General features: G+C 40.2%; 1 long non-coding RNA gene across 2 annotated transcripts; it reads right to left on the minus strand.

Annotated features, from left to right (window-relative positions):
- Positions 1–324: 324 nt before the first annotated feature.
- On the minus strand, positions 325–3957 carry LOC118399772 (uncharacterized). 2 transcript variants are annotated; one of them, XR_004828905.2, is made up of 4 exons: positions 3798–3957; positions 3066–3110; positions 2918–2979; positions 325–2714 (listed from the first exon to the last, which is right to left on the minus strand). It is a non-coding gene; the product is annotated as an uncharacterized LOC118399772 (long non-coding RNA). The 2 variants fall into 2 exon arrangements; XR_004828904.2 differs by having other exon boundaries at positions 325–2800.
- Between the last annotated feature and the right edge of the window lie 4922 nt (positions 3958–8879).

Raw genomic sequence — 8879 nt, forward strand, 5'->3', positions numbered from 1 at the left:
AGTCTGTGATCTGTTTGTTCATTTGGCTTTCGAAGACTTTAGAAAGGCAGGGCAGGATGGATATAGGTCTATAACAGTTTGGGTCTAGAGTGTCTTCCCCTTTTGAAGAGGAGGATGACCGCGCCGCTTTCCAATCTTTAGGAATCTCAGACGATACAAAAGAGAGGGTGAAAAGACTAGTAATAGGGGTTGCAACAATGGCGGTGGATAATTTTAGGAAGAGAGGGTCCAGATTGTCTAGCCCAGCTGATTTGTAGGGGTCCAGATTTTGCAGCTCTTTCAGAACATCAGCTGTCTGGATTTGGGTGAAGGAGAAGTGGGGGGGGCTGAGCTGTTGGCCAGGGATGGGGTAGCCAGATGGAAAGCATGGCCACCTGCAAAGAAATGCCTATTGAAATGATTGATTGTCGTGGATTTATCAGTGGTGACAGTGTTTCCTAGTCTCAGTGTAGTGGGCAGCTGAGGGGAGGTGCTCTTATTCTCCATGGACTTTACAATGTCTCAAAACTTTTTGGAATTAGTGCTGCAGGATGCAAATTTCTGTTTGAAAATGCTTACCTTTGCTTTCCTAACTGTGTGTATTGGTTCCTGACTTCCCTGAAAAGTTGCATATAGTGGAGACTTTACGAAGCTAGTGCAGTACGCCACAGTGTGTTTTTATGCTGGTCAAGAGCGGTCAAGTGTGGAGTGAACCAAGGGCTATATCGGTTCTTAGTTCTACATTTTTTGAATGGGCCATGCTTATTTAAGAGGGTGAGGAAAGCACTTTTAAATAACAACCAGGCATCCTCTGCTGACAGGATGAGGTCAATATCCTTCCAGGATACCTGGGCCAGGTGGATTAGAAAGGCCTGCTCACTAAAGTATTTTAGGGAGCGTTTGACAGTGATGAGGGGTGGTCGTTTGACCGCGGACCCATAACATAATTTTTGGGGGCCTTCCTAAGCCAGGATTCAGACACAGCTTGGACATCAGGGTTGGTGGAGTGTGCTAAAGCAGTGAATAAAGCAAACTTAGGGAGGAGGCTTCTGATGTTAACATTCATGAACCCAAGGCTTTTACAGTTGCAGAAGTCAACAAATGAGAGTGCCTGGGGACACACAGAGCCTGGGTTCATCAGAGGAGGAGTAGGATAAGGATACAGCTAAAGGCAAAAATAACTGGTCGTCTAGTGCTTTGGGAACAGAGAATAAAAGGAGCAGATTTCTGGGCGTGGTAGGATAGATTCAGGGCATAGTGTACAGACAAGGGTATGGTAGGGTGCAAGTACAATGGGGGTAAACCCTAGGCATTGAGTGACGATGAGAGGTTGCATCTCATCTCTAGAGGTGCCAGTTAAGCTAAGTGTGGGCTCCGCATGTGTGGGGGGTGGGACAAGGGGGCTATCTGAGGCATGTTGAGCAGGACTAGGGGCTCCGCAGTAAAATAAAACAATGAGAGCTGCCCTAAACAACAGTATACAAGGCATACTGAGAAAGGTATAGAGCAATCACAGGTGTTGATTGGGAGAGCTAAGACAACGGGTGAGACAACGAGTAAATGGCAATGAATTGGCAGAGGGTCAGTTAGCTACACACAGGGCCTGAAATACTTTGCAATTGTCAATTTTTATATATACAATTATAGGTCATTTAGTAGATGCTCTTATCACACCATAGTGCCAAGACATTCTGATACCAATGCAGAGTGAGAGGGGGCCAGTTGTGAACCACTAAAAATAAATTGTATAGAAAAGTATTTATTTTGAAAGTATAAATTCACATATTCCTACAGCTCTCTAAAGTATCTTGTTACAAAATACATTTGAGTTTAGTTCAGCCCAGTGTACTACAAATGACAAAATACTCAGAATTGAAATTCTTATTTCAAATACAGAAATTTTGCAAATCTCTGTCCCTTCCTTTGGAAAGTGCAAGTCCTGACAAGTACACCTGACTGCAGTGTGCAATTCAGGGCCGGTCTCAATGTGGTCGGAGTCAAACGTTTGACCCCGCCCACCTTTTTCAGTCCAGCTGAGGTTTGAGTCACACACTGAATACAAACACGCAAGTTTGCACAAGGCACGCATTGAATACAAACGTATTTCATTTTTTAAACTGTAAGAAATAATTATACAAAGTGGTACTAGATGTGTTGTAACACTTTTTGCTTCATGCTATACTTTAGACAAGCTACTGATATTGTTGCAGTGTACAGACTTATGTCATGTACTGTTAAAATTGTGTTGATAAATGTTAACTTTATATTATTTAATTGAGCATACACACACACATACAGTTACTACCTACCCTGATTTATAATGCTATTTACTTTCCCAATGAGAATGGAGACAGACTAAACTATATAGTAGACATACTGAATAGCTGAAGGTGCTTTGTACATTAAGTTATACCAGCTCCAGTACAGAGATCAGAGACTCGAGTGACTTCTATGTCATCTTTCCTAAACAACATAACACAATTAACAATTGAAACAGCAGACAAAAACAAGGTTTGACTACTCCTCAAAAATGGCTTCACTCCTGCTCCTCAAAAGAGGCAAAGACAGTAATGTTCTTGTTGTCAAATGCCTCTACATAGAACATCTCATAATCTCTCTGTAACATGAATGGTTCCGTGAGGAGAATATTTCTCTTCATCCAGGCCATCATACAACCGTAGTTCTTTAAGGATTGTAATGCGGTCTTCCCCGTCTTCCGCGTCTTCTACATCCTCCTGAAATATATCACATGTCACACCTCCCTGTAGTGTGTTTTGTTTTCGCCACCTTTTTTCGATCTTTCAACCTCTCTTCTTCAGACCTTAGTGAGTGAATGACATGCATTCAATATGAACATGTACTCAGGTCAGTCTGCCTACAGTGAACCAAGTGATTTTAAGGATGCAAATGAAGAGTTTGTATAATGTTCAAGACTTACGGCATGGGAAAGTTCTGCAGGAGAACTAGGCACCACCGCCGCCTAATTTGCTGCATGTTTTCCTTTGAAAAAGAAAATCACAATTGGATGAGTATCCCAAAAAAACATTATATACACTAGTGATGAGAATTTCATAATTCATACATACCTCAGTGAAATCACACTGTGCTTCCATTGCAATGTACAGAGCATACTGTAAATTAAGAAAGAGTAGGTTGTTAAGTTTGATAGTTATGATAACAGATCATAAAAAAAGTAAAGAAAAATAACAATTCAACAGCTTTTTATACTTCAGCATGCATAACAGTTTTGAACACAGTTGGAACTGAATTAGCCAAAGTATTTTTCACAACATGCATGTGTGTTGCTGGACCAGAAAATGTATTTTCGACTGTAAACACACCATTTCTCACATCAATGCACTCACATGCCAAAAATATTTCCTTGGACACTGTTTCAAAGCAATGTGTATGCTTTCTTCATAAGTCATTCATGTTTTGAAGTTTTTCATATATAACTTCAGTTTGCAGTGTGAACAAGTTAGAATGACTTTTCTTGACTTGCCATGTATTTTGGGACCAGGTGATTTAATTATTGTATGTAACTTTACTATGTGTAACTAAGGGATTTGCATCAATCTTACACATTTAGAGGCAGCCAATCACAAGGCATACATACAGAAAATCACGATCAAATCAATTACGTAACTGTACATGTAAACTGAGTAGGTTTCCTTCATTGTGGGCAATTAGCTAGCTCACGTGCTAATTAACGCTATGCTAACATCAGTGCGGTTGTTGGTAATTATAAAAATATACCACTGCACTGGTATAACATGAATATTACAAAGTACATTATGCATAATGACAGTCTCACTTACTTCCATGATCTATATTTTTATCCATGTTGGCTAGGCTCAATTAAGGTTTGCTTTCGTTGACGTTGTGCCTTTGGGTGACGGGAAGCGTTTGGGTTAAACGCGTTTGACTCCGCCTACATTGGGCCCGGCCCGAAATTGCACACTGCCATCCGGGGTTTCTCAATCCCGATGTGACACACTTTCAACAGTCTCCCAGCAGCGCAATCCCATTTCTAACACCAGTACAGCAAATTTGGGGGGTAGCCCAACTGAGTTCACCCTCTCTAACACACCATATTATTTTCATCCTGGTAGTGTTTGTCTTTGTTGAGTTTGAATCGCGTTTGTCTCCAGAGCTGAGTTCAAATACATGTGTAGGACATATTTTTTATTTGCTATTTAGATACCTATTTTCTGTGTATTTGAGCATTCTCAAATAATCTGGCCGAAATCAACTACTTCTATCGGAAGTATCCTATAAAAAAGACTACTATTTGAACATATTTCAAATACTTATTTCCAAATACATTATATCAAATACCAAACAGACCTGGATTCAAATGACCAAAAGTATTTATTTCTATTTGAAAATGCACTGTCTATTTGAGTATTGTCAAGTATGCCAATACTTTCCAAGTGTATTTACAAATGCATTCCAATATTCAACTACTTGTGTTTTCAGTTTTACATTTTTTGAATTCTTACTTTCAAATGTAATTGAAAGTATTTGAAATACCCTTATAGTATTTTAACTCGGCTCTGTTTTTTTCAAATGTGTCCCAATCCACATTTAAGCTGCTCCGCACGAAGCCTCACTTGTCCTACTTTAGGGGCTCATCAAATAGTTAGCTTTTCAATCACTGTGTCCCAAGACAGTGACTCATGTTGCACAAACCTGAGCCATGGGCCTTTAGCCTTAATTTTGCAATGTCAGTGGATTTATTGCAGCTAATCAATTGGCATTGGAGGTTTTGATGGCTGCACCTTCAAATGCAGAATCATGCCTTGTGACAGGTTTGTCAATTGGCATGTAACTTGAGAAAATATATGTATAATACTGGTGTATTCCATTAGAGACTCAGACCTTCTCATGAAATGCCCCAAATTACTTTGATTATTGTTGTGTTTTATTTGTTTGATGTTTCATGCAATATTCCAGTAGCTCCACTGCAATCATTACATGAGGTATAATGTAATGGCACAATGAAGTATCACAAAACCCCAAGCCAGTAACTGATAAAGACAATTTATTTACCAAACTCTTAACATGGATTACACATTTGTGTGTAAAGCGCTCCCTCTTGGGGCAAAAGTAGGCCTACATTTCATGATTCAAATTCACCACTTGGTGGTGTCTGTACTTTATGTGTGTAGAATTCACACAAAGATTTCAAATGACAATGTCGTGTGTGGACGGACCAATAATGTATATAAACCTTGGTTTGCTGATGCTGTGTATTGGGCTTTGAAGCCACCAGTCGGCCATATTTTCACTCCCCAGAGGGAGCAGTCCTCCATAGGAATGAATGGAATTCTACAGTATTTCAATTAAATGTTTCAAGGACACAATTACATGTATTTAAGTTGTTTTGTTATAGTGGGGACAGTAACATTAGAAATTTCTCAAAATCACACTTCAAAGAAAATGTTTTTATATATCTTTTCATTTTTAAATGTTTAGCTCACATAAATATAATTTACAAGTATTCATTAAGGTGTCTATAATAGAATACAAGTGGCAAAAACAAATGTAGACATTAACAAATGCATTTCTATAGCTTCCTAAATATGTTTCACAGAGTGCCACGATGAAGGCGCTCTAGCTTCAAAACAGTGCCCCCTTTAGTCAAAACACTGGTCTCAACTTCAACAGTGAAGAGGCAACTCCGGGACGCTGGCCTTCGAGGCAGAGTGCCTCTGTCCAGTGTCTGTGTTCTTTTGCCCATCTTAATCTTTTATTTTTATTGGCCAGTCTGAGATATGGCTTGTTCTTTGCAACTCTGCTCATCCTGGAGTCGCCTCTTCACTATTGACGTTGGGATGGGTGTTTTGCGGGTACTATTTAATGAAGCTGCCAGTTGAGGACTTGTGAGGCGTCTGTTTCTCAAACTAGACACTCTAATATACTTGTCCTCTTGCTCAGTTGAGCACCGGGGCCTCCCACTCCTGTTTCCATTCTGGTTAGGGCCAGTTTGCGCTGTTCTGTGAAGGGAGTAGTACACAGCATTGTATGAGATCTTCAGTTTCTTGGCAATTTCTCCCATGGAATAGGCTTCATTTCTCAGTACAAGAATAGACTGATGAGTTTCAGAATAAAGTAATTTGTTTCTGGCCATTTTGAGCCTGTAATCGAACCCACAAATGCTGATGCTCCAGATACTCAATTAGTCTAAAGAAGGCCAGTTTTATTGCTTCTTGAAATTAGAACACCAGTTTTCAGCTGTGCGAACATAATTGCAAAAGAGTTTTCTAATGATCAATTAGCCTTTTAAAATTAAAAACTTGGATTAGCTAACACAACGTGCCATTGGAACACAGTAGTGATGGTTGCTGATAATGGGCCTCTGTATGCCTATGTAGATATTCCATAAAAAAATCTGCCATTTCCAGTTACAATAGTAATTTACAACATTAACAATGTCTACACTGTATTTCTGATCAATTTTATGTTATTTTAATGGACAAAATATATTATTTTCTTTCAAATATATATATACTGCACACATTTCTTGTCAACAAACTATAGTTTTGCCAAGTCGGTTAGGACATCTACTTTGTGCATGACACAAGTAATTTTTCCAACAATTGTTTGCAGACAGATTATTTCATTTATAATAATAATATTCACTGTATCAGAATTCCAGGGGGCTAGAAGTTTACATACACTAAGTTGGCTGTGCCTTTAAACAGCTTGGAAAATTCCAGAAAATTATGTCATGGCTTTAGAAGCTTCTGTTAGGATCATTTACATAATTTCAGTCAATTTGAGGTGTACCTGTGGATGTATTTCAAGGCCTACCTTCAAACTCAGTGCCTCTTTGCTTGACATCATGGGCAAATCAACAAAATAATCAGCCATGACCTCAGAAAAAAAAAATGTAGACCTCCACAAGTCTGGTTCATCCTTGGGAGCAATTTCCAAATGCCTGAAGGTACCACCTTCATCTGTACAAACAATAGTACGCAAGTATAAGCACCATGGGACCACACAGCCGCCATACCTCTCAGGAAGGAGACACGTTCTGTCTCCTAGAGATGAATGTACTTTGGTGCGAAAAGTGCAAATCAATCCCAGAACAACAGCGAAGGACCTTGTGAAGATGCTGGAGGAAACAGGTAACAAAAGTATCTATATACACAGAAAAACAAGTACTATATTTTCTGGAAATATATATATATATATATATTTAAAATTATATATACACTGCTCAAAAAAATAAAGGGAACTTAAAAAACACAATGTAACTCCAAGTCAATCACACTTCTGTGAAATCAAACTGTCCACTTAGGAAGAAACACTGATTGACAATAAATGTCACATGCTGTTGTGTAAATGGAATAGACAACAGGTGGAAATGATAGGCAATTAGCAAGACAACCCCAATAAAGGAGTGGTTCTGCAGGTGGTGACCACAGACCACTTCTCAGTTCCTATTCTTCCTGGCTGATGTTTTGGTCACTTTTGAATGCTGGCGGTGCTTTTTTTATTTATTTTTTATTTCACCTTTATTTAACCAGGTAGGCTAGTTGAGAACAAGTTTTCATTTGCAACTGCGACCTGGCCAAGATAAAGCATAGCAGTGTGAACAGACAACACAGAGTTACACATGGAGTAAACAATTAGCAAGTCAATAACACAGTAGAAAAAATGGGCAGTCTATATACAATGTGTGCAAAAGGCATGAGGAGGTAGGCGAATAATACAATTTTGCAGATTAACACTGGAGTGATAAATGATCAGATGGTCATGTACAGGTAGAGATATTGGTGTGCAAAAGAGCAGGAAAGTAAATAAATAAAAACAGTATAAAAACAGTATGGGAATGAGGTAGGTGAAAATGGGTGAGCTATTTACCTATAGACTATGTACAGCTGCAGCGATCGGTTAGCTGCTCGGATAGCTGATGTTTGAAGTTGGTGAGGGAGATAAAAGTCTCCAACTTCAGCGATTTTTGCAATTCGTTCCAGTCACAGGCAGCAGAGTACTGGAACGAAAGGCGGCCAAATGAGGTGTTGGCTTTAGGGATGATCAGTGAGATACACCTGCTGGAGCGCGTGCTACGGATGGGTGTTGCCATCGTGACCAGTGAACTGAGATAAGGCGGAGCTTTACCTAGCATGGACTTGTAGATGACCTGGAGCCAGTGGGTCTGGCGACATATGTAGTGAGGGCCAGGCGACTAGAGCATACAAGTCGCAGTGGTGGGTGGTATAAGGTGCTTTAGTGACAAAACGGATGGCACTGTGATAGACTGCATCCAGTTTGCTGAGTAGAGTGTTGGAAGCCATTTTGTAGATGACATCACCGAAGTCGAGGATCGGTAGGATAGTCAGTTTTACTAGGGTAAGCTTGGCAGCGTGAGTGAAGGAGGCTTTGTTGCGGAATAGAAAGCCGACTCTTGATTTGATTTTTGATTGGAGATGTTTGATGTGAGTCTGGAAGGAGAGTTTGCAGTCTAGCCAGACACCTAGGTACTTATAGATGTCCACATATTCAAGGTCGGAACCATCCAGGGTGGTGATGCTAGTCGGGCATGCGGGTGCAGGCAGCGATCGGTTGAAAAGCATGCATTTGGTTTTACTCGCGTTTAAGAGCAGTTGGAGGCCACGGAAGGAGTGCTGTATGGCATTGAAGCTCGTTTGGAGGTTTGATAGCACAGTGTCCAATGACGGGCCGAAAGTATATAGAATGGTGTCGTCTGCGTAGAGGTGGATCAGGGAATCGCCCGCAGCAAGAGCAACATCATTGATATATACAGAGAAAAGAGTCGGCCCGAGAATTGAACCCTGTGGCACCCCCATAGAGACTGCCAGAGGACCGGACAGCATGCCCTCCGATTTGACACACTGAACTCTGTCTGCAAAGTAATTGGTGAACCAGGC

This window comes from Oncorhynchus keta, chromosome 21 (genome assembly GCF_023373465.1).
Source record: "Oncorhynchus keta strain PuntledgeMale-10-30-2019 chromosome 21, Oket_V2, whole genome shotgun sequence".
Lineage (NCBI taxonomy): Eukaryota > Metazoa > Chordata > Actinopteri > Salmoniformes > Salmonidae > Oncorhynchus > Oncorhynchus keta.